The sequence below is a fragment of the Notolepis coatsorum genome (genome assembly GCF_963971535.1).
Source record: "Notolepis coatsorum genome assembly, chromosome: 2".
Classification (NCBI taxonomy): Eukaryota; Metazoa; Chordata; class Actinopteri; order Aulopiformes; family Paralepididae; genus Notolepis; species Notolepis coatsorum.
The window spans coordinates 187,712,849-187,739,792 of record NC_140166.1 but is presented as its reverse complement, the minus strand read 5'-3'; positions in this window follow the sequence as shown (position 1 = coordinate 187,739,792).

Here is a 26,944-nt window from a genome sequence, read left to right as displayed (position 1 = left end):
ACAATTTACAGTAGGTGTACGAGTTGTAGTGCAAATCCTTTATCAATAAATATAAAGTGTGTTTGTGTGATCTAAAGTGTGGAGAGTGGGTGCTGCAGTGTGTTGTTTGTTTAAGTGAGTGTGTGCGTGTGGGTGTGTGTGCTGTGTGCATTTTATGGTTGTTGCATAGTGTTTATTGTTCGTTTAGCAGCCTGATGGCCTGGGGATAGAAGCTTCTTCTGAGTCTTTCTGTGCTCGCCTTAAGACTCCGGTATCGCTTGCCTGACCGCAGCAGTTCAAAGAGGCAGTTGTTCGGGTGGCTGGAGTCCTTGATGATTCTCTTAGCCTTCCCCCTGCACCGCTTGTTGTAAATGTTCTGGAGGGTGGGAAGCCCCCCTCCAATTGTGCATTCGGCTGTGTGTGTGTGTGTGTGTGTGTGTGTGTGTGTGTGTGTGTGTGTGTGTGTGTGTGTGTGTGTGTGTGTGTGTGTGTGTGTGTGTGTGTAGGTGTGTGTGTGTGTGTGTGTGTGTGTGTGTGTGTGTGTGTGTGTGTGTGTGTGTGTGTGTGTGTGTGTGTGTGTGTGTGTGTGTGTGTGTGTGTGTTGGGGGGAGGGGGGGTAGCGTGTGGTCAGAGAAAGAGGAAAGAGAGGTATACATGGAACAGGGGGCTTGTGAAGTTTAAAAGTATAGGGGGACACAATAAACTGAGCTAAAATAGTGTGAAGATAGAAAGAACTGAAAGGGGAGGAAGGTTGGAGGATTGAGTGAAGAGAGAAGAGAGAGATAAAAACGCAGACTGGAACAGTGAGCACAGAAAATAGAGAGGGAGGGAGGGTGAAGGAGGGAAAGAGGAAGAGAGAGAGAGGAGGGAGAGTGCAGGAAGAGGGAAAAGAGAGAAGAGGGATAACAGAGCAAGGCAGAAAGCAGGAAAGAACAGAACGACAGCAGAGGAGAGGGGGGAGAAGGAGAGAGAGGGAGAAAAACTAGAGAGAGACAGTGAGAGAGGCAGACAGACAGAGAGAGAACGATAATTACTGTAGAGAGAGAGAGAATTACTGTAGAGAGACAGAGAGAGAGAGAGAGAGAGAGAGAGAGAGAGAGAGAGAGAGAGAGAGAGAGAGAGAGAGAGAGAGAGAGAGAGAGAGTAAGGAGGTCATGGGGCTGTTATGAAACCAACCCTGACCTAATCTGGCGTGTTTATGACAGTGTGTTTTCTTTCTCTCAGGCTGGAATTAGACAGGGTGGTGGCTTAGAATCAGCCCATAGAGAGACAGAGAAACAGAGTTGGAGATTCTATGTTTATTACTATTAATATAATTATTATTCATATTATTTATATCACTCAGAAGTATATTTTCCTGTGTACATTTATTGTTGTTTCATTACTTACTGTAATCTGTTTTGCTTTGGTAGACAACAATGAGGCCTCCCATTCATGCCTTAAAGGAAAACTCCAACATTTTGGGAAATTAGCTTGTTTGCCATCTACCCTGGAGTTAGACAAGAAGATACATACCTTTTTCTTCTCTGTGCATGCAGTAGGAGTAGGAAGACGTTGGGAACTAGGCTAATGGAGGAACCTACTTCCAGTGACTGACGCTAAGCTAGGCTAACGGTGCACGTCTTCCTACTCCTACTGCATGCACAGAGAAGAAAAGGGTATGTATCTTAACACTCCAACATTTTGGGAACCCTGGAGTTAGACAAGAAGATGCATACCCCTTTCTTCTCTGTGCATGCAGTAGGAGTAGGAAGACATTGGGAACTAGGCTAATGGAGGAACCTACTTCCAGTGACTGATGCTAAGCTAGGCTAACGGTGCGCGTCTTCCTACTCCTACTGCATGCACAGAGAAGAAAAAAGGTATGTATCTTCTTGTCTAACTCCAGGGTAGATGGCAAATAAGCTAATTTCCCAAAATGTTGGAGTTTTCCTTTAATATAAGCCTTGTGAATTATAATTTGAGAGAAAGAGAGGAGACAGACAGTGGCAAAAGCACCTCAAAGGCACTAAAAACAAGATTACAAACATTACAAAACAAACTGGTCAGACTACTGCTTGACCTTACTCCTAGAACCCACCTCACTCCTGCCCATTTTGACAACCTAGGATGGCTTAGAGTAGACGACAGAGTACAGCAACTTGCAATGGGCCTGGTCTACAAGATACGCTACACCACTAAGGTACCCATGTACAGTACATGTCGAAATACTTCCTAAAGGTCAGTGAATACCACAACCACAACACCAGAGGGAGTTCCACAAATCATGTTCAATCCAGATTCGGCTCAAACAAGGGACTAAACACGTTTCGCAATTATGCCACATCAATGTGGAACACCCTACCCACAGCCTAAAAAAAATGTGAATCCCTACGCACCTTCAAAACCGCTCTCAAAGAGCACCCCCCTCCCTATGCTTGCACCTTGCACTGCATACAGGTAGCTACACCTAGCGGCACCTCAGCGAAAATCATGACAGTAATCATTATTATCCAGTCAAATCAATAGAACAGACATAATATACTGTAGGAAATTACTTTCAATTTGATTACCGTGTAGTTGGTTGTGGTAAGGGGGGCAAGAAAGAGGAATCTATTCATGAGAAGAAGAAAAAACTATTTAGCTGCTCAACCACCCTGTACAAAAGTACATTTGAAAGATTGTGCAGTTCAACGTGATTGTCTCTCTCTCTCTCTCTCTCTCTCTCTCTCTCTCTCTCTCTCTCTCTCTCTCTCTCTCTCTCTCTCTCTCTCTCTCTCTCTCTCTCTCTCTCTCTCTCTCTCTCTCTCTTCTCTCATTCCTCCCACCCCCTGTCATTCTCTATGGCACTCATCTGATACTCAAAGCGATGTTTTATACTGAATTATAGATTTGACATCATATTCCGGTTGACCTGTCACCTCGCTTGGGCACAGTGGAGTATACTGGCTCTCCTCTCCCGTTGCTGCATATGGATTGTACAAGAGAATCAGGGATTCTGTCATCATTATTATAACTAGACCACAGGGTAAACATTATAAATACTGCAAAATGTGCTAATTTTACATGGGAGATCCTCCCATAAAATAGAATTCACACATGTTTTTCCTCTTTTGTACAGTTGAGTAGGGCTGGGTACTGATTTCCCAAATTGATTCGATTCCGATTCACAAGGTCCCGATTCGATTTGATTTCCGATTCGATTCAATTCAATATCGATTGGCTTAGGGATATTTCAGTAACAATACAAATTGTTCTGGTTCAGGTTCTAAAGGGGCAGTATACGACATGTTTCAGTCACTAGATCGCACTAGCCTCACAATTGTTGTCACGGTGTAGTACTGAACCCAATATGCAGACAGAGACAGATCTTGTAAAAAACCCAATATGGGTATATTTAATGAATGAGAATGGTCAGTGTCCAGGCAGGGGTCGATACACAGGGAAGGCACTCGTACAGTCCGGGGTGTGCGCAGGGGCAAGAGAGTCAGACAGGCGGGGGTCAGAGCGGGTACAGGATAGTCAGCCAGGCATGGGTCAAGACGGGGCAGAGAACAGGGAATCGTCAGGCAGGCTAGAGTCAGAGCAGGTCCTTGTTTGAGAGCCAGAGTACAGGGTGACATGCCAGGCAGGCTGCGAGGAAAGGACGAGAGAACAGGTTTAGACACGGTCAAAGAACAGGAGTCCAGGCACAGAACAAGAGGGCATCAGAGTACAGAATACGAGAGTATCAAAGTCTAGAACACAAGCATAATAATACGTCTAACTGGTAAATACGAAGTCACGATCAGGTGGTACAGGCCAGCATGAAGGACTGTGTGTCCGCCTCCAAGGTTGACCACCAGAAGTGCTGCCGCAAGAACACCAGGGTGCGGTTAATTCCGGGGTGACAGGTGAGCCTGGAGGAGTGTGCCCACTGGAGAACCACTGAATGAACAGAGACCGGAACGAACAGGCAGTTAGGTGGACCCTTGCCGGGGTCGGGTTGGGCGCGTTGTGCAGCCCTGACCGTGCGCTCGATGTCCCAAGTGACGGCAGCAATAAAGCATGAGGGAGGCAGGATGGAATCTGGGTCGGAACCGGACTCCTCCGTAGAGAAGAGACAAGGCGACGTCCTGAGAGCCTGGGCGATAAGTCAAATCTTCCAAAAAAATAACGCCCACTGGGCTTGATGAGAGTTGAGACGCTTGGCAGACTGAAGATAGGCGAGGTTCTTATGGTCAGTCCAGACGAGGAAGGGGAGGACCGCTTCCTCCAGCCAGTGACGCCACTCCTCTAGCGCCAGCTTCACAGCCAGCAGCTCACGGTTGCCGACGTCATAGTTCCTCTCCGCCGGAGAGAGGCATTGAGAGAGAAAAGCGCACAGATGGAGTTTGTTGTCTGAACGGGACCGCTGGGACAGGACAGCCCCTGCCCCCGTATCTGAAGCGTCCACCTCTACCACAAACTGGAGGTCGGGATCGGGTCAAAATAGGCACAGAAACAAAGCAGCGTTTGAGGTCACAAAAAGGCAGCGTCCGCCTCGGGGGACCAGCGAAACATGGACTTAGTAGAGTTCCATCCTTTTTTCAGACAAAAAAGAACCCAGCCCCCACGGGAGACGAAGCGGGAAAATCAAGCCTCCCACCAGCGATTCCTGTATATACTTTTCCATCGCTTCCCATTCTGGGCGAGAGACGTTATACAAGCGGCCACTAGGCAGGGGAGCCCCAGGCAGAAGGTCAATGGCGCAATCATACGGACGATGGGAGCGGCAGAGACATCGCCTCTTGTTTAGAGAATACAGCGGAAAGGTCATGATACAGCCTGGAAACAGAAGACAAGTCGGAGACTTCAAGTGGTGAAAACGGAGTGTCAGAGAGGGAGGGTTGTGCGGAGCGCAAACAGTTAGCGTGGCAGTAGCTGCTCCAGGACATTACTTTGCCCGAGGCCCAGTCGACTTGCGGGTTGTGTCTCTTAAGCCATGGATAGCCAAGCACCAGGGGAGTAAGAGGACAAGAGATGACCAAAAATTGGATAATCTCCCGATGATTACCGGACAACAAAAAGGTAACGGGAGCGGTCTGAAACTTGATCTTAGCCAGCGGCATGTCGTTAAGTGCTTTGGCCTCCAGGAGCGAGTCGAGTGGTTCTACCTCCAAACCCAGAGACCTGGCCACTTCGCCGTCGATAAAGCTCTCGTCAGCTCCAGAGTCGATTAGGAGCGAAATAATATGGGACTGACCTTTAATCAATAGAGTTGCACAGACTTGAGGACGAGAAGAGATGAGAGAGGAAACTTTCGCTTTGGTTCATACGCACCTCTCCGACTACGGACGAGCCCAGTCTTTGGCTGGACAGGACGGACAAGAGGATATAAAGTGACCAGTCCGGCCACAGTACAGACAAGAGTTCTCATTGAAACGGCGAGTCCTCTCCTCTGCAGACAGACGAGCTCGACTCAATTACATGGGCTCAGGTTCGGACATCCTCGGTGTAGCGAAATGACCCAAGCTCTCCTCGGCATAACTCGGCCTTTCCCGGCGGGGTTCGTGAAAATCAAACACTCCGGCACGGGGAACCGAAGGATTTACGGTACACTTGAATAGGAATTGAAGTCGGCAGACCTGGAGGACCGCGAAAGGAGATGCAATGTGAGAATATACGGTCTGCCTGACGAGAGGGAGGATGGCGACCCGATTGGGTATATTGCAGAAATTATCCCAAAATGGTTCCCTAAATTAGCTCGGCCTGAAATCGAGAGAGCACACAGGATTTATAGGCCCGCTACCCAGATGAATGGCGGACGTGCAAACCCCCGCACATTTATTTTCTGCTGCCTGAGATTCCAGACGAGGCAGTACATACTAAGGGAGGCCAGGCAGAAACCTACGGTGGTAAATGGACGTACATTAAGATTTGCCGCTGACTTTAGCGACCATACGGCTAAACGACGGAGGGCGTTCGCAGGAGCTATGGACCTGGCACGGGAGCGAGCTGTGGAGGTGTTTCTACTGTTCCCAGCGATGTTAAAGGTAAAGACGGGACGGGGAGAGGTATCATGCAACCGGCTGTTCAAATCACCATCCGAGGCGGAGGAATATATCCGAAGATGCAGCAAAGTCGCTCCGACGGAGCGGAGCGGACAGGCCGCGGTGGAGCAGGCGCCGAGCGACGGGGCAGTGAGAGGCTGTGGCGGATACCTGAGGCGGGCTTCACGCATGGCCTGCTAACATGCTAGCTATCCAGGCTAGCATCCCTATAGGAGCGACGATGATTCCACGTGTGGACGGCTAGCATACAAGCTAACCAAGCTACCGTCCACACTACACGAGTGCTTTTAGCACACCGGCTAGCTAGCCAGCCCAGCTTTTTGGTATTCGCTTTCGACCGCTGCTTGTGCATTCTTCAAGACGATAATACCTGACTTCTCCATACGGTACTGTCTCAATCACGAACATGATTACGGACTAATTGAATGTAATTCAGTCGCCCTATACTTATCAGTTTTTTCATTATTATTTATCTCTTGCCTTTTTACCATGCAGCACTTGAGCTATCCAGTAAACGGCGCGAGGATGTACATTTGTTACGATTGTTTATTATTTTTATTCGACTCTAACCGGGCGGGATGAAGATCACAGTCTTCACTCAAACAGACTAAATATGTTTATGGATTGTCCATTCGAGGGGGTTATTCCCCCTTGCAAAGAACTGTATGCGCGTGGCAGGTCGAAGCTATCCTGCCGCAGCGGACAATGTTGTTTGAATTTAACTCTCCTTCTTGTCGTAACAGAATACAAGTATGCCGCCGGCGCAGCGCAACTTCAACGTGGACAGCACGGTAATGATCGGGGTTTATCTCCACAATGGTTTTATTTCGACATGTGTTAAGAGTACGTCACTTTAATCAAGTTTAGTTCGGTCGAACTATGTTTCATGTGCCTTTTTCGTGTGAATGATGTTCTATGCACTGATTTCTATATAAACATAGATTGATACTCTCTGTTGAGAGATGGGGGAGTCCCCCTGGTCCTAGTTTGTTACAATATACACTTCTGGTTAGAATGGTAAAGTTACATGGTGTGGTCCTGGTTGCTGTGACCCGGGCACAGTGCCAGGTGATGTTTGAACGACATCGGACAAGATATTTGAGGGGGGGGGGGGGGAGGGGGGGGGGAGGGGGACACACAGGTTTTTTTAGTTTTTTATTTCTTTTTGTTCGTTCTATTGTATGTCTCATCTCGCCCAACAGGTCCTTAGCGTGGGGCTGTGTATATATTATGGTGCTATACTTCAGGGGAATCATGTTCAATAATACTGCAACCTGGTTGGACTATGGCTAACTTAAACTTGATATGGAATTCAGGGGGGCTTAATATCCATCACAAACGCACAAGTGTACTTACATGGATGAAGAGACAGGAGGTCGATGTGGCTTTGCTGAGTGAAACACATCTTTTGAAGGCTGACAGTGCTAAACTTGCGAACAAATTTTATCATATTATAGGTTCCTCCTCTTTTAGCACTAGATCCCGGGGGGTAGCCATAGTGGCTAAGCGGAAGCTGAATATTAAATTAATAGATGTGTGGTTGGATGCTGAAGGATGAATCACTATAGCGAAAATGGAATACACTAACAGGAAAATTGCTCTTATAGCTGCATACGCCCCTAATGTGTATGAGGCACAATTTTATACTGCACTCACTACAGAGATGCTGAAACTACCTGAGTACTCATTCATAGTGGGTGCTGATTTCAATGCCATGTGGAATCCATTGGTTGATAAAGCCGGAGATGCAGTCACCCACGAGCAAATGCAGGCTTCCGCGGCCCTACGTGGCTGGTCTAAAGACACCGGGGTTATGGATATGTGGCGGGTACTCAACCCAACCTCGCGAGACTACTCTTTCTTCTCCGCGAGACATAAGACTTTCTCCAGAATTGATTATGTCTTATCCTCCCCTAGACTATTCGAGAGTCTTTACGTTGAACTGAAGCCAATTGCACTGTCAGACCACAAATACATCCTCCTTAAGGGTTCACTCAGCAAATTGATGTCTCGTGCCCCTAGTTGGCGCTTTAACTCAACACTGCTGAAGAACAATGAATTTAATCTACAATTTAGAGAGAAGCTCACTGAATTCATGCAGTTTAATGCTGGTTCGGTGCAAGACCCCAGAACTCTGTGGAATGCGGTCAAAGGATTTATTAGGAGTAATACCACTCTATTTGCTTCCAATCTCAGCAAGGGGCGTCTCTCCAAGTTGGTGGAATTGGAAGGGCAGCATAAAACATTGATGTCATCTATGCAGCGCAAATATTCTAACCATCTGGAACTCCAAATTAAAGTGGTGAAAAAGGAGATAAATTCCATTCTGAGACAACAGTCTGAATTTCAAATGCACAGAACAAGACAACACTACTACTTTAACAACTAGTCCTATTAAGAATCCTGATGTCTGGTGTCAAAACCAGTGACCGCTGCGAAAGGGCAGCTGACAACCTGGGAAAGACCTGGTGACGGCCTGAAGAGACAGCTGACAGGAGGGAACAGACCCCAACGGGGCTGGCACGGGTTAGCTACCCGTGTTGGCAGGAGCCTTTCACTACACAGTGATTTGGATCCACCCAACTATGGCTATGAAAAGTTTAAAACAAAAAACACCCCTTGAGTCTGCGAGAGCGGGGGCGGAAGATGACTCACCGGCGGACCACACGGTAACAGACCCTGGAACGGAAACTACAACGAATCAAATGATCAGCACAGTAGTTGACGAAGTAACCGCACTGGCAGGACACAAGCTACAAAGCTGCATCTGTGGCTGGAAAAAGATAACATCAGAGAGGGGTCTCAAGATCCACCAGGGCAGGAAAAAGTGCCTGAGAGAGCTTAGCGAGGGGCCTCGCATTGACCACTACTTCCTCAGAGGTAGGCCAAATCAGTCGAGTGAAGCCCAGTGGCAGGATATTCACCACAGTCCACAGGGTATCAGAACCCCAGACGAAGCTCAATCAAGCACAGATCCACCAACGGACATGAGTCCATTTACATTTACATTTAGTCATTTAGCTGACGCTTTTATCCAAAGCGACTTACAAGTTCTGTACGACAAGACAGCAAGAAGGGTACAACTCTATCAGCTGAGTAACAATGTTCATCAAAGTGTTGCGTGTTACAGTGTAGGTTAGTTTATTAGGACAAGTGCATGACAGTAAGGTTAGTCAGGGTTAGATTTTTTTTTTATTTAAAAAAAAAATATTTTTAATCATTTCAGATAATGGTTGAAGAAGTGAGTCTTTAGTCGACGGCGAAAGATTGGACGGAATTCGGCTGTCCTAACTGGGATGGGTAGTTCATTCCACCATTGTGGGGCAAGGACTGAGAATAGGCGGCTTCTCTTTGATGACCCTCCGGGAGCTTGGATAGGAGTAGGTCTGAGGCGGCCAGAAGATGCAGAGCGTAGGGGTCTTGAGGGTGTGTAGTTAGAGACCATTGACCGGAGGTAGGCGGGAGCGGTTCCCTTTGCCGCACGGTATGCTAGGTAGAGGGCCTTGAAGCGGATACGTGCAGCAATGGGGAGCCAGTGCAGGTCTCTAAGAAGTGAGGTGACATGGGCCAACTTCGGTAGGTTTGAGATCAGGCGGGCCGCTGCGTTTTGAATGAGTTGAAGAGGCTTGGTGGCAGTGGCCGGGAGGCCAGCTAGCAGTGCGTTGCAGTAGTCGAGGCGGGATATGACTGTTGATTGGACGAGGAGTTGTGTGGCTTCTTTTGTCAGGAAGGGGCGTATCCTTCTGACGTTGCTCAGGAGGAATCTGCAGGTTCTGGTTGTCGCTGCGATGTGAGCAGAGAAGTTCAACTGGTCGTCGAGGACGACACCAAGGTTCTTGGCGGTCGGGGACGCGGTCACAGCTGCATTCTCGACTGTGATGGAGAGGTCGGTCAGGGGGGAGAATTTGGCCGGCAGGTGGAGCAATTCTGTTTTGCTTAGGTTTAGTTTGAGGTGGTTGGTCGTCATCCAGGTGGAGATGTCGGACAGACAGGCCGAGATCCGCTCAGAGACGTGGATATCTGAGGGAGGGAAGGAGAGGAAGAGTTGAGTATCATCGGCATAACAATGATATGAGAAGCCATGAGACGTGATAATGTTACCCAGTGATTTAGTGTAGAGGGAGAAGAGAAGGGGTCCTAGGACCGAGCCCTGGGGGACACCCGTCCGGAGGGGGCGGGTGGCCGACAGAGTCCCTCTCCATGACACTTGGTAGGAGCGGTCGTTGAGGTATGATGTCAGCCATGTCAGCGCAGATCCAGCCACTCCCATTCCTGCGAGGGCCACGAGGAGGATCTGATGGTTGACTGTGTCGAAGGATGCAGATAGATCTAGGAGAATCAGGACAGAGGAGAGGCCTTTCGCTTTTGCTAAGTGAAGTGCCTCTGTGACCGCAATGAGGGCCATTTCTGTGGAGTGGCCAGTCCGGAAGCCAGACTGATTGGGGTCTAGGAGGTCATTCTGTAAGAGATAAGCAGTAAGTTGGTTGGATACAGCACGTTCAAGTGTTTTAGAAAGGAAGGAGAGAAGAGAGACAGGACGATAGTTGGCTATGACGGTGGGGTTCAGGGTTCGTTTTTTTATGAGGAGCGTGACTCTGGCTTGTTTTAGGGAGGTGGGGACCACCCCCGAGTTGAGTGAGGAGTTGATGGTTACAGTTAGGAATGGGAGGGGGGCGGTTAGGTGGTCGAGCGGAGATTGCGTTCGTCACCAGCCCCGGAGCTGTGAGCTTGGTTCGCCTGTTCGAATCCAGCTCACAGCTCCGGGGTTGTCACCAGCTTGGCTGGCCGTCTGCACTGATACAATTGGCTGTATCAGAGGGTGGGAGAAGCTGGCGGGGTGGGTCCGGGTCGTTGTAAACAGCGACTCCTACAGTTCGGTCGGGGCGCCTGCTAAGTGCGGATTGGACGTGAGGGGGATAGTGTGGTCCTCCCACACGCTACGCCCTCTCAATGAGAATCCACGCTGCCAGGTGAAAAGAAGCGGTGATTGGCTGGACGTGTGTCGGAGGAAGCACGTGGTAGCCTCCACTCTCCCAAATGATCTGACTGTGGGGGGTAAAGCGCAGCGACCAGGAAGGGACTGGGAATTGGCATACGACTAACATTGGGATGGGAGAAAATCGGAGGAAAATGGAGGGGGAAAAAAGACCAATAAAAAAAAAAAAAAAAGGAATGGGAGGATGTCCGGTGCTATGGTCTGGAGGAGTGGGGAGAGTAGCTGGTCCAGCTGGCATGTAGTCGGACGGTTCGACGTTACCAGTGTCAGGGTTTTGGCTTCTGTAATGGGAGAGAAAGATGACAGAGTGAAGGATGAGGTTCTCGATTCAGCGTTTGGAATGGGTGGGGGTTGGGAGAAGGAGCTGCGGATGTTCTCCACTTTTTCCTCAAAGAAGATCACAAAGTCTTCGGCAGAAAAAGATGAGGGAGGAGGGGGGGGGGGGGGAGTGAGGAGGGAGGACATGGTAGCATGCAGTTTGCGTGCCTCTTGGCAGAGGCCTCAATCCTATGGTGAAAGAAAGAAGCTTTGGCATTAGTAATGGTTTTGGAGAATGTTAACAAGAGGTTGTGATATGTGTCGATGTCAGCAGTGAGGCGTGACTTTCTATACTTCCTCTCAGCCGCTCTCAGGACCTGTCTTTGTTCTCTCACTGCATCCGTCAGCCATGGACTGGGTGGGGAACGGCGGGCAGGTTTCTCAACGAGGGGACAGAGTTTGTCGAAGGAGGTTGCAAGGGCTGAGAGGAGGGTGGAGGTTGCCATCTCTGGGGGGAGAGCAGAGAAGGTGTCACTCAAAGGTAGAGCGGATATTATGTCAGAGGAGAGGGTGGAGGGGGATAGGGAGGGCAGGTTGCATGAGACGGTTTGAGTTGGGGTGAAGACCTTTTGGTTAAGCATGAGAGTTAGTGAGAAGGATATGAAGGAATGGTCAGATACATGTAGGGGAGTTACCGTGGTGTTAATGATGCTGGAGTTACGGGAAAATATGAGATCCAGGGAGTTGCCTGCTTTGTGGGTGGGAGGCATGGCAGTGGGAGTCAGGTCAAATTGTTGTAGGAGGGAGACCACTGGGACCGACTGAGATGAGTCAGGCAGGTTGAAGTCGCCCAATAGAAGGAGCGGGGTACCATCTTCCGGTAAGGAGCTTAGAAGCATGTCCAGCTCATCTATGAAGGATTAGAGACAGATACTGCATGATATTCGAGGGAGGAGAGTGACAGTTCTGTAAAGAGTGAAGTTATAGTTTGTAGATAATGCTGCAGGTGTTGATGAGTTATTGGGGGTTATCCAGGTCTCAGTTAGAGCCAGGAGCTGCAGATTTAGACTATGGCGTAGGCAGTAATGAAGTCAGCTTTCTTGGCTGCTGATTGACAATTCCATAAGCCTCCCTGTACTGTGACAGGTGTATTAGTGGCTGTAGGAGGGTAGGAGAGATTAGCCGGGTTGCTAGCAAACTGGCGTGGATGGGTTGAGTCTGTTCTGGAGGAGCAGATTGTGGATATAGGTATGAGGCACATTGTGGTGTCAAGAGTGGCAGGGAGAAGGTTGTAGGGAGGAAGCGAGATAGTAGGGAAATAGCAGAGTGGGAGGGAAATATAGGATTATGGTGTACTTAGCACTGGGTGGATCGGTGGATCCCTCAGCGGAGAACTCCAGGAAAATTCCTCCTCTTTGTCCCTCTTCGTTTCACGATGCTTCGCTGACGCTAAGCCAGCAAGTCTTTAAATCACTATCACTAATTACTGATGAGTGACACCTGCAGCAAAAGGCCACACCTCCAGTTTCTGTCAGCTGGGTGAAACTAATTACAAACAATTTCCACAACACAATTTAGTCACACACTTCAAAATGATGTACACAGTATTATTCAGTTAAAAGATCCTACCCTCTCTGCTACCCTCCAACAGAGAAAAAGCTGGTATTTAACCAAAAAATTATAATTTCCAGAGCCCATCCAGCCACAGACAGCAGTAGAGAGGAAGATGAACGGACGAAAGCCTCAAATCTTGTGGCCTAAATCCTGCCAGAAAAAGGAGTGGGAAACCACAGACACAGACCTTGTCCATATTCTAGAAGGTCTGAAAGGGTGCGTGGAAAGAAAGCTGGACAGGATTGGAGAGATCATTTACAGCTATGGAGCAGAGAGATTTGGGGTGAAAAGTCAGAACCTTAGGACACAGAAGGAACCATCAGCCCATCTCAAGTCCAGGAGACAACAAGAGATTGAAAGACTTGTGAAAGAAAGAAGGTGCCTGAGAAAGCAGTGGAAGAAGGCCACATAAGTGGAAAGGAAAGGACTTAAGGCACTACAGGGTGACATCAAGCAGCGTCTTGCAACACTGCGAAGAGCAGAATGCTTGAGAAAGCAACACAAGAAGAAAGAGCGAATGAGGACCACCTTCTACAGAGATCCCTACAAGTTCGTCAAAGACCTCTTTGTCAAGGAGAAAACTGGGACCCTCAAAGTACCCATAAGGGAACTAGAGGAGCACCTGAGGAAGACCTACTCTGACAATCAGAGGTATGTGCCAGCCAGCATTCCGGATGACATGCCACCAATACAACCACCTGAGCACCAGCTGGAAACAAGACCCCCCAAATGGAGCGAAGAGGCTCTCAATATTCTTGCAGAAGAACAACTTTGTCGACACCTCAGTGCAGAAGGCAGGGATAAGTGGTTTCTCAGGATGCCTGGAACACACAAGTGTCATCTGGCACCAGGTACAGACAGCCAAGAAGGAGAAGAAAGACCTGCATGTGGTTTTCTTAGATCTTGCCAATGCATTCGGATCAGTGCCTCATGAGATTTTGTGGACAGTGTTTAACTTCTTCCAAGTCCCAGAGGGCATCACAAGGCTGGTCAAAGCCTACTTCCAAGACCTCCAGTTCTGTGTTACAGCACAGGCCAGTACAACTGCCTGGCAGCACCTCGAGATAGGCATAATGGCGGGCTGCACCATCTCTCCACTGGCGTTTACCATGGCAATGGAGCTCATTATTCGAGCATCCCGATGGGTGGTTGGAGGGGAACGGTTGAAGAGCGGGCTGCGTCTTCCTCCAATCAGGGCGTACATGGATGACATGACGACAATAACAACAACAAAGGCATGCACCAAACGCCTGCTGGATAAACTCCAGGAAAACATCAAATGGGCACGAATGGAGATTAAACCAAGCAAATCCTGCAGTATCTCCATTGTCAAAGGCAAGCTCGCCAATGAGAGGTTCCACGTTAACAATGAGCCAATACCAACAGTTCTGGAAAAGCCTATCAAAAGCCTTGGCCGCTGGTATAGCGCAGAACTCAAAGACTCGAAGCAGGTGGAACAACTCAGGCAGGATACAATCAGTGGCCTCAAGCAGATCAACAACACTGCTCTCCCTGGGAAGCTGAAGCTGTGGTGCTTTCAGTTTGGACTGCTGCCCCGTCTCATGTGGCCAATTGCCATCTATGAGGTCACTCTATCCCATGCCAATCGGCTGGAGAGACTGGTGAATGCACATGTGAGGAAGTGGCTTGGACTGCCGAGAGGCCTTAGCAGCATAGGCCTGTATGGCAACGGAGCCCTCTCCCTACCAATCTCAAGCCTGGTGGAGGAGTACAAATGTGCCAAATCAAGGCTGGAAATTACTCTCACAGAATCCCGAGATCCATTCGTCAGAGGTGCAGCTCCAACCCTAGCAACGGGGAGGAAATGGAAGCCATCTGCAGCAGTTGCAGTGGCAAAGACCGCCCTCAGACACCGGGATATAGTGGGGCATGTCCAACATGGCAGACGGGGCCTTGGATTGGAAGCAACTACACCCACATGGCAGAAGGCTACTCCAACCGAACGGCGGCACATGGTGGTGGAGGAAGTGCGCCACCAGGAGGAAGCAGCCAGGTGTGCCAAGGCAGTCTCCCAAGCCCAGCAAGGTCGGTGAATGAAGTGGGAGGGCGTGGAGAGGAGGAAAATCACGTGGAACGAACTGTGGAGCATGGAGTCTAATAGGCTAAGTTTCATCATCAGAGCCACATATGATGTCCTGCCCTCACCAACCAACCTACATCTCTGGTATGGAGAGGACCCAACCTGTCTCCAGTGTGCAGCCCCAGCAACCCTCAAACACATCTTAGTGGGTTGCAAGACCAGTCTAACTCAAGCAAGATACACCTGGCGCCATAACCAGGTACTGAAGTGCTTGGCTGCCGAACTTGAGAACAAGAGAGTAACCACCAACGCCATGCCTCTAAATGCCCAAACTACCTTCCCACGGAAAACAACCTTCATCCGGGAAGGGGAGAAACGGCGGACCAAGCCATCACCTCCGAACTCAGGCCCACTGAACGCAGCCCGGGATTGGGAAATGCGGGTAGACCTAAGCCAGAGGCTTACCTTCCCATCTGAAATTGCAGCGACCAACCTGCGCCCAGACCTGGTCCTCTGGTCCAAATCTTGCTGGCGTGTCTTCATCGTTGAGCTGACGGTCCCATGGGAGGAAGCCATCGATGAGGCATTCGAACGGAAGAGGCTGCGATATGCCAACTTAGCAGCTGAAGCAGAGGGGCGGGGCTGGAACGTGAAGGTGTGGCCAGTGGAGGTGGGCTGCAGAGGCTTTGTAGCCAGTTCCACCACAAGGCTCCTGAAGGAAGTAGGGATCAGAGGACAGGCCCAACGGAAGGCAATTAAAGAACTTGCCACTGCAGCAGAACGGAGCAGTCACTGGTTGTGGCTGAAACGTAGAGACGCATCATGGGCTGCTAAATGAATACGTGGTGCCACCGTGTGACACACACCCAGGCCTGATCAGCCTGTGGTGGGCCAACCTCGGCAGAGGGTGTATTGTGATAAATGGCCGAAACACCCAATGAGGTCGGGGAACACAACTGAAGATGTGTCATACTGGTGGCACCACGTGATTATTGCCAAATTCCACCCCACTCCAACCTCATTCAATTGTTGTGCTGAATATTTAGGGATCTTTAACAACTAGTCCTATTAAGAATCCATGGCTCTAGACCTAGTCACTTACTGGCTATGAAAATACGGGCCAGCGATCAATTTGCGGATATCCCGGCCATTAAGGGGGAGATAACCACCGACCCCAAGAAAATCAATGACACATTTCGCTCATTTTATTCTAACCTATACGAGTCAGAAGTGGTCTGTTACAAAGAATGAAATCAGGAATGTCCAATCGTTGCTTTTCTTTTGAATCAAATCTTAAGGTCCTTTATTTTCTATTAGTTACAAATTCTAATTCAGTTCAGTTCTTTTTCTTTCAGTTCAGTTCAGTTCAATTCAAAGTCTCTTTGCATTCTTTCAGTTCAGTTCAGTTCAGTTCAAAGTCCTATTACATTTCATTTCCATTTCATTTCATGCTGTGTGCTCGAAGAGCACGCCACCTATATTACACAGCTGGTTCTAATAGCAATCAAAAACAATTCAGCTCAGCTGCAGTGTTTTGGAACACGTTGGCAGGAGCTGTCCACTCTTGCGTGGTGCTGAAAGACAAACTGCATTAGTTTTGTTGGCGAACAAGCATTGCACTTTCATTGTCAATAAAGAAAAATAAAACAAATAAGACAAAACGTTATCACCAATTAACTATGTGTGTGTATTATATTTTACTTTATGAGTCTGAAAGAAAATGTATATTATTTATAATAATAGTTGCAACAAACTCCGGCCCGATGAACACTGTTCATCAATTAATCTCAAGGTTATACAATAACTGTATTGGCCGTCTGATCATTTTCCTTCCTGGTAACTGTATTGAGCAACTTCTAGTTTTGCCATCACGACCTGGGAATACTTCATGTATCCTACCCATTTTCCAGAGTTGTCTTGGCAACATGTGTTCGTTTACCAGTACCACATCACTTTCCTTCAGTGGTGTTGTTTTCTTTGTGGAGGATGCGTGAGCAGATCTCAATTCCATCAGGTATTCACTTCTCCACCGATTCCAGTATCCATTGACGAGACGTTCTCTGTATCGCCATCTCTTGTTCATGTCCTTTCGAGTTCCTTGTTGTATGTTTGACTCTTTTACAGTCTGTGGTGGTAGTGTCGTCAGTCGGTTTCCTACCAGGAAGTGAGCTGGGGTTAGAGGTGCCACCTCGCTTTCGTGGTCCACATAAGTGAGTGGTCTTGAATTGATCACTGCCTCCACTTCAGTCAGAAAGGTCTGCAGTTCCTCGAAGCTCAGAAATGCTTTTCCCACAATTCTTTTGAGGCTGGTCTTGACTGAACGCACCATACGCTCCCATATACCACCCCACCATGCAGCTCTTTCCACAATAAACTTCCAGTTTATCCGTTTTTCTGCAAAGAAGTCCTTCACTTGGTTGGATTTCATTGATTTCCATATTTCGTTCAAGTCCTGTGATGCCCTTTTAAATGTCTGTGCATTGTCTGAATAAATTGTTGAGCAAATGCCTCTTCTTGCAATAAACCTTCTGAAGGCCAAAAGAAAGTTAGGTGTCGTCAAGTCTGACACTAATTCTAAGTGAACAGCTCTGGTTACTGCGCACGTGAATAAAGCAATGTAGGCCTTTTTGTGGTTAGGTCTGACGTACAACGGCCCTGCAAAGTCAACTCCAGTCACTTCAAATGGTGCAGCTTCATTTGTCCTGTCCGTAGGTAAAGGTGCTGTTATTTCTTGACTGGCCTTGGTTGTAAACCTTTTGCAAATGAGACATCTGTTTAGAATCCGTTTAGTTGCTTGTCGTCCTCTTAGGATCCAGAAACGTTCACGTAGCTGTGTTAAGGTGTTCTGAAGTCCATTATGCATTACCTCTTCATGCGCATGTTTTATTTCCAGTTCTGTAAATAAGTCATGCGTGGGTAGAATAAACTGATGCTTTTGTCCATATCTGAGGCTTGATTTTTGCAATCTACCTCCAACTCGCATTACTCCATTATCCAAGAATGGGTTTAGATCTTTAATTTTCGAGTGCTTGTGAATATCCGTTCCCTTTTGCAATTCCTTCATTTCTTGTGGGAAGGCTCTCTTTTGCGTTTCAGCAATCCAGTATAACTCTGCTGTGTTCATTTCCACTGCCGTCAGTGGCCCTTGGCGTTTACTTTTATTGCGCGAGTTATGCACAAATCGGTTTACCCATGCAGTAATTCTGAGAACTGTAGTTAGCCTACTGTAATTTTCAAGCGGAATAATTGCAGGTTCTGTTAGGTACGTTTTCGTTTCGGTCACAACATGGTACTGTTTGACAGTCTCCTCAAGGGGCTCTTGTAGGCTATGCACGTTGGTTTCCTTTTCTATTTGACGGGGGTCCGCATCTCTTAGCCATTGTGGTCCATTCCACCATAAGCTCTGAGTCTTTAGGTTTTCCGCGGATATTCCTCGTGTGCCTAGATCGGCTGGATTATCTTTACCAGGACAGTGTCGCCAATCTTCTGGCTCGGAAAGCTTTTGGATTTCAACTATCCTGTTTGCAACGAATGGTTTCCACTGGTTGGCGGAGCCCTTTATCCAGTGAAGTGCGATTGTTGAGTCTGTCCAAAGGTAAGCTTTTATCGGTGTGTCTCTGGTGTCCGATATATATTTACAAAGTCTCGCTCCTATTAGAGCTGCTAATAACTCCAGTCTTGGTAGCGTCACCTTCTTCAAAGGGGCTACCTTTGTTTTGGCACATATTAACGTGCAGGTGCTTTCGTCATTCCCAACCGTGCGTAAATAGCCTACGGCGCAGTACGCGGTTTCACTGGCATCGCAGAATACGTGTAGTTGTCGCTCTGTGATTGAACTCGTGGTTCCAGTGTCGTAGGGTCTGGGAATTACCATATTCTTGACAGTTTGTAACTCTCCATACCATTCTTTCCATTTTGACTTTAAATCGGTGGGCAAGTCCTCATCCCACTCTAGGCCTCGTTCCCATGTTTCCTGGAATAGTCGTTTGGCCCTCACCGTGAATGGTGACAGGAACCCGATAGGGTCGAATAACCTGGCGGCTGTTTGCAGGACTGTCCTCTTTGTGCATTTTGTATTCTTTGATTCTCGTAGAATACTTGTCAGATCAAACATGAAATCGTCCGATGTCGTTCTCCACGTCATTCCCAGAACCTTGACTGGGGCATTCTGGTCCGATTTCGTTTCCTGTAATTTGTTCTGTAGTTCAGGTGAATTAGTTTTCCATTTACACATCTTCATTGCGGCCTTGTCCATGATTATTTTGGATTCATTATACAACTTGTATGCATCTTCTACTGTATCCGCTCCATTTATGAAATCATCCACATAAAGAGTTTCTCTTAATGCTTTTACCGTAGAGGGGTATGTTGACTCCAATCCCTCCAGATGATGTCTGATCGTTGCTGACAGCAGGAATGGGCTGGCAGTCGTGCCAAATGGAACCCTTGTCATCCTCATTATGCATTCATTATATTCGTTTTCATTCTCTGTATGAGGTGTCTTGTCTGTCCACAGGAACCTCAGTGCGTCTCGATCTGTCGGGTTTATTGAGATCTGTAGGAAGGCCTTTTCAATTAAAGCAATTTTGTGTTGTCTGAATTTCAGTAGTACATTCAATAAATCAGGGTTCAAATTGGGCCCAGTTAATAGACAGTCATTAAGTGAGTCACTATTTTCATCATGTGATGATGCATCGAATACAACCCTGACTTTCGTCGTTGCGCGTTCCTCCTTCACAATAGCATGATGTGGCATGTAGTACAATGGGTTACCGGTGATATTGGTTTCGACTGGTTCAATGATTTTCTTCTCCAAGTAGTCTTTGATCACCTCATTGTATCTTGTGAAGAGTTTCCCATCATGTTTGAATCTTCTCATCAGACGTTGAAACCTGTTCTCTGCAATTCCGTAGTTGGATGACAGTTTCAAATTATCTGTGCGCCATGGTAGTTGCACTTCATAACGTTCTCCGTTGTGCGTAATGGTTTCTTTGAATTGTTTCAGAGCAATTTCATCATTGGCGCTCAACTTAGTTTCTAGTTCAGGGTTGATTCCCAGGGATTCTAGCTCCCAAAATAAACGTAACTGGTCAGACAGTGTTTTATTATCTACATTGACATGCATCACTCCGACGTTGGTTATAGTGCTGACGTGCATTGTAGTTACCGTTCCTTGAATGAGCCATCCGAAGCTGCTCTCGGCTGCCACTAGTCCATCTTGTAGTCTTTCAATCTTCCCAGAGACCACTTTCCAATAGTAGTCGGATCCGATTAATATTTCCACGTCTTGATTTTCCATTCCGTGGACCTTTACGTCGGCCAACAGCATTCCTTTTTCTTCCATCTCCGTGCGTAATGGCTCTCCGGGTACACTCATTAGTGACGTGCACACTTGTGGTGATTCCAGTAATTCAATTTCGATTGTTTGGCCATTTCTTACATCGGATAATTTTGCCCGTACTTTATTGCAATGCACTCGTTTTGGTTGTAGGCTGCCAAACGTGTGTAATTGTATTACCTCGGAGCCTATTACCGGTAGATTTAGTTTGCGTGACAATTCTGTCCTTATAAAGCTACGTTGACTCCCACCGTCCAACAGGCATCTGGTCAATTTACTCCTGGTTGCGTTTTGGCCAACCAACCACACTGTTGCTGTTTGGAGTAAAACATTGCTATTATTGCCCGAATTATATCCGACGGTAGTATCAGTTTGTAGGTTTGTGGGTTGTTGCGCTACGCGCTGTCTTGGTTCATAAGGGCACATATCATGGGGTTGAGCGCATACTACTTTGTGGTGTCGCCGGCCACACTTCTTGCATGAAACCTGCATTTTACAAGTTCTGGCCATATGTCCTGTCCCCAAACACACAAAACAACGTCCTTGTCTTTTAAGGAATTCTCTTCTTTGTTCGACTGTATTTTCCGTGCAGTATTTGGATATATGGTTGGCTTTGTTGCAAAATATGCAGTTCTGTGGCGCTCCCGTATATAATTACTAATGCCAAAGCTTCTTTCTTTCACCATAGGATCGAGGCCTCTGCCAGGAATCTTCGCAAACTGCATGCTACCATGTCCTCCCTCCTCACTCCCCCCCCACCTCCTCCTCCCTCATCTTTTTCTGCCGAAGACTTTGCGATCTTCTTTGAGGAAAAAGTGGAGAACATCCGCAGCTCCTTCTCCCAACCCCCACCCATTCCAAACGCTGAATCGAGAACCTCATCCTTCACTCTGTCATCTTTCTCTCCCATTACAGAAGCCGAGACCCTGACACTGGTAACGTCGAACCGTCCGACTACATGCCAGCTGGACCAGCTACCCTCCCCACTCCTCCAGACCATAGCACCGGACATCCTCCCATTCCTAACTGCAACCATCAACTCCTCACTCAACTCGGGGGTGGTCCCCACCTCCCTAAAACAAGCCAGAGTCACGCCCCTCATAAAAAAACCAACCCTGAACCCCACCGTCATAGCCAACTATCGCCCTGTCTCTCTTCTCTCCTTCCTTTCTAAAACACTTGAACGTGCTGTATCCAACCAACTTACTGCTTATCTCTTACAGAATGACCTCCTAGACCCCAATCAGTCTGGCTTCCGGACTGGCCACTCCACAGAAACGGCCCTCATTGCGGTCACAGAGGCACTTCACTTAGCAAAAGCGAAAGGCCTCTCCTCTGTCCTGATTCTCCTAGATCTATCTGCAGCCTTCGACACAGTCAACCATCAGATCCTCCTCGCGGCCCTCGCAGGAATGGGAGTAGCTGGATCTGCGCTGACATGGCTGACATCATACCTCAATGACCGCTCCTACCAAGTGTCATGGAGAGGGACTCTGTCGGCCACCCGCCCCCTCCGGACGGGTGTCCCCCAGGGCTCGGTCCTAGGACCCCTTCTCTTCTCCCTCTACACTAAATCACTGGGTAACATTATCGCATCTCATGGCTTCTCATATCATTGTTATGCCGATGATACTCAACTCTTCCTCTCCTTCCCTCCCTCAGATATCCACGTCTCTGAGCGGATCTCGGCCTGTCTGTCCGACATCTCCGCCTGGATGACGACCAACCACCTCAAACTGAACCTAAGCAAAACAGAATTGCTCCACCTGCCGGCCAAATCCTCCCCCCTGACCGACCTCTCCATCACAGTCGAGAATGCAGCTGTGACCGCGTCGCCGACCGCCAAGAACCTTGGTGTTGTCCTCGACGACCAGTTGAACTTCTCTGCTCACATCGCAGCGACAACCAGAACCTGCAGATTCCTCCTGAGCAACGTCAGAAGGATACGCCCCTTCCTGACAAAAGAAGCCACCCAACTCCTCGTCCAATCAACAGTCATCTCCCGCCTCGACTACTGCAACGCACTGCTAGCTGGCCTCCCGGCCACTGCCACCAAGCCTCTTCAACTCATTCAAAATGCAGCGGCCCGCCTGATCTCAAACCTACCGAAGTCAGCCCATGTCACCCCACTTCTTAGGGACCTGCACTGGCTCCCCATTGCTGCACGTATCCGCTTCAAGGCCCTCGACCTAGCATACCGTGCGGCAAAGGGAACCGCTCCCGCCTACCTCCGGTCAATGGTCTCTAACTACACACCCTCAAGACCCCTACGCTCTGCGTCTTCTGGCCGCCTCAGATCTACTCCTATCCAAGCTCCCGGAGGGTCATCAAAGAGAAGCCGCCTATTCTCAGTCCTTGCCCCACAATGGTGGAATGAACTACCCATCCCAGTTAGGACAGCCGAATCCCGTCCAATCTTTCGCCGTCGACTAAAGACTCACTTCTTCAACCATTATCTGAAATGATAAAAAAAAAAAAAAAAAAAAAAAAAAAATCTAACCCCGACTAACCTTAATGTCATGCACTTGTCCTAATAAACTAACCTACACTGTAACACGCAACACTTTGATGAACATTGTTACTCAGCTGATAGAGTTATACCCTTCTTGCTGTCTTGTCGCACAGAACTTGTAAGTCGCTTTGGATAAAAGCGTCAGCTAAATGACTAAATGTAAATGTAAATGTAATGTAGACGCTCTATAGGCTGCGGTAGGCCTATGTCTTTGCTCATAATTTTGTTTGTCAATTTGTGGGTTCAGATCAATCAAGGTTGCCGTTCTTTCTCGGCTTTCAACTTCTCTTTTCAGGAATTTCATTAGGCCATCTACTTCCAACATGTCGTCTTCCTCTCTTTGACGGCTGAACGCGAGCGTTATGCTCTCTGGCACCATTTTCATTAGGTTAGGGCAGAGTAAGCTACCATACATTTCAGAGACGACTTGAAGCGCTGACAGACTTCTGACTTGTATTTCGATCTCATCATATAGTTTTCGTAGGGCGACTGTGTCGTTTGCACGTTTAACCGGGGTCAAGTTCAATAACTTATTCATATGGGCATTGATTAAAAGATCTTTTCGGCCAAATCTGTTTTCCAACATTTTAATCGCAGCATCATAATTTTCATTGGTTAATGCGAGACCCGTGATTGCGTTTGCAGCCCTTCCCGTGAGATAGGACTTTAGATAATTAAACTTGTCAGCCTTGCTGAGGTCTGGGTTTCTATGAACTGCCATGTCGTACTGGCTCCAGAACGTTTGCCATAGGCTAATTTCTCCGTTAAATTTATCAATGATCAGTCTCGGGAGTTTGACTGCAAAACCATATCCCTTGTTGGAGCACACTGATGAACGGTCATCTTCTTTTCTTCTCATAGCCTTTTTCAATTTGGTTTTACGCACACATATATCCTCTTCATATCGTTGTACACCCTGAAATTCATCTTCAAAATCCTCTTCCTCAATTCCGTCTTCAATTTCTGTGTTCAAGGCTTTCAATGCAATTTCTTTTTCCACAAGCATGTCCAGCATTTCTTCATAATCCACGTCCACATCTTCTAATGACACTCTTGTCTTCTCATCTATCACATTGAGTAATTTTGTTATCGCAGTCTGTTACAAAGGGTCAGATTAAACCGAATATATATATTTATTGCCTGAGATCCCATGTATAATATTTGTATATCGTTTGATATCCCTTGTATATTCTTTGTACATATATACGGAATATCCCTTTAACCTAGTAGTTACACAGCCCATAATATTTCGTTCTCCTATTGGAAGCGATCCCCTGGCGCCAGTGCCTTACCCCCTAGAGCTGGCTTCAAAGGTACCGACGAGACATGTCTGTACATGCCCAGCTTCTGCCCATGAATACGGCTACTGAAATACGAATGGTACTATTTGTTCACAGCGCATATATATATGGCGCAAGTAAAGTAGAACTCTCTCTTAGTCTCTTAGTCCTTTGTCCCGTTCAGTCTCGTTCAGTTCCAGTTATCCAAGCAACGTCTCACCCACTACGCAACGTGGGCAGAGCAGGGCTCGCATTGCCCCAAGATAGAGTCTCGTGTTATCCTAATACATTTGTTCAATGTATCGTTCGCTATTTATTAGTAAACCTTCATTACGAGTCAAAGACCACGTGAAGTGGGTAATTGTGCGTCTACATAGAGCACTTATAGCCGCGTGCAGATAGGATAGAGTAACGTCAAGTTCAACTGTGAACCACGGACCAACCGGAGGATTTACACCGGACCAGCAGCACCACGGAGGATTTACACCCCGCCAGCAGTGCCACTTTCCGGCAAGGATTATTATTCTTCATTCTTCACCAAGCTGCTGGAAGCAGAGAACCGTCTACACCCACTGCTGTGGGATCTACGTGCCCGTGAGACATCACTCAAGCCCGTCTCTGTCGTACCAGAGACTCCACGGCTTTCACCTGCAAGGCGCGCACCCTGGGACCAGGCTGCCTATCCCCGCTGACCACACAGGGGTGATATCGCCTCCGTGAACCATTGACTTGCATAGAGCTTTGCCCCCCCCTGCTGGCTTACAACCGGTAGTACACCCTTCCCAGAATATCCCTAGATCTAATTACCTAAACATTCATTATTGATTTGCCTACACATTCTTTGCCTTATAAGCGCAATCTAAGTAATGTAACAATATTCTTGATGTAATAAATATTCTAAATGAGTATTTGAGTGGAAACCTGTTATTGTGGAAGTGTTGTCATCTAATATACCTTTGTACGGTATTGGCCAGTAATGTACAGTACGGTAGTGATTTAATGATATCAATACTTGATTAATACAGTCAGGGAATTGTACCCCTCAGTTACAATTGGTCCTTCGATAGCCGGAGAATAATTAGCGTAATATTAATATAATATTAATATTGACATGGCCGATGACGAACACTCCACAAACGGTTCTCCTAAGCTAGATCGCCCGCAGCGCAGACGGCAGCCACCTCCCTATCTAGAGGCATACTCTGTCAGTCCAATACCTAGCTTTAAAGGGAAGTTAAACGCGGAAAAAGTAGAAAGTAAAATTATGTCTGACCTTAACAACCAGGTTACCCCGACCACAGAGGCCCTAGTGGGTGCTAATGTAACTGACCAAGCTCACGGTGGGGACCAGGAGGGAACTGACACGACTTTACCCCCAGACAATACAGAAGAAATAGTCCCCGATCAGCTCCGGGAGGAAGACAACCCTAAAGAGACGCGCACCCAGGAGACGGATCTCCTCGGTACGCAACCGGAGAACGGATCTCCAACAAGTACTGCCGGGAGCCGATCGCCCCGAATGGCGTCTTCCCCCAGCGAGGCGGACAAGATGCTGGCGCAGGCACTCATCGCCACCCTGGCAGCCTCCACCGAACGCGATCGACTTCAAGCGCAACAGACGTGCGAGCGCGAACATTTTGCAGGCGAGCGAGAACGCTTCCAGGCGCAACAAAGGAGTGAAGACGACCGCATAAGGCTGGAGACCAGACGCCTCCAGACAGAAGAGAACATTGAGAGAAGCCGCGCCGACGTCGCAAATGCACAGCTCCACGCCGCCCATGCCAGCGCCAATGCCCAGCGCAACGTCGCCAACGCACAGCGCGACGCTGCCCAGGCCAGTGCCAATGCGCAGCGCGACATCGCCAACGCCCAGCGCGAAGCCGCGCGCGACGCAGCCCATGCCCGGCGCGAGGCAGAGCGCGACCGGCTGCAGGCGGAGCTGATGGACAAACTGGTTGCCATGGCGACACCCCCTCACTCCGCACGGAGCTCTCAGAGATCGTCAAGACATGGGTCTAGGACACATTCCCCTACCCGACGAAGCGACCCGGGACCCCGCCAACAGGAGGAGCCCGTCCACGTCTCCGAACCCCCTCCCCGGCCGGTCCATACGAGACCTAGCAACCGGGAAGAACCGGACCACGCCGAGAGACTGAACAGAAGACTCCAGGTCCTAGCAGAGGGAGAGGAGGAGGAAGAGGAGGCCCAGTACAGCCCCGACCAGCAGCAACGTACTCAGGACCAGGAGGTCCAGTACAGCCCAGAAGTCAGCCCCGAGGCCCTGCGCTACAAACCCCCGACTCAACTCACGGGTGAGTTTGACGCACCGTCAGCCCCGAGGAACAGCACCTGGGTACCCGACCTTCGGTACCCACCAAGTACCAGCCCAAGACGACACACAAGAGGGGACTCGCCTAGGAGGTCTCTCCCCCAACGCTCACCGATGTGCCAGTCATCCATGACATCATACATTGCCACGCCGTCATTTCCCGACTTCGCCTATGAGAGTCGAGCACAGTACACGGAGCTCCGGATGTGCCTAGAGACAATGATGGTGGATGTCGCTGATGAACGCCACAAGTATGCAATATTACTGAAGCACCTGAAAGTACCGCGAGCGCACAATATAGCGCTAGCCTATGCCACCTCTTCGACACCATACACAGCGGCCCTTGCAGCGCTGGACCAGAGATATGGACGTATATGGGATTACGTAATCCAAGAGATAAGGCATATTGATCGCCTACCTCCAGCAACAGACAATCGCTCATTAGACGACCTGTCAATCAAAGTGCAGTCCCTGGTAGGGATGCTGGGAGCGCAACGGGAAAAGGGCATGCATGAGCTATACGCCAACTCTAACGTCGAGAGGATTTTGGAGAAGCTGCCACCCGCAAGACAAGAGCGTTTTAGGC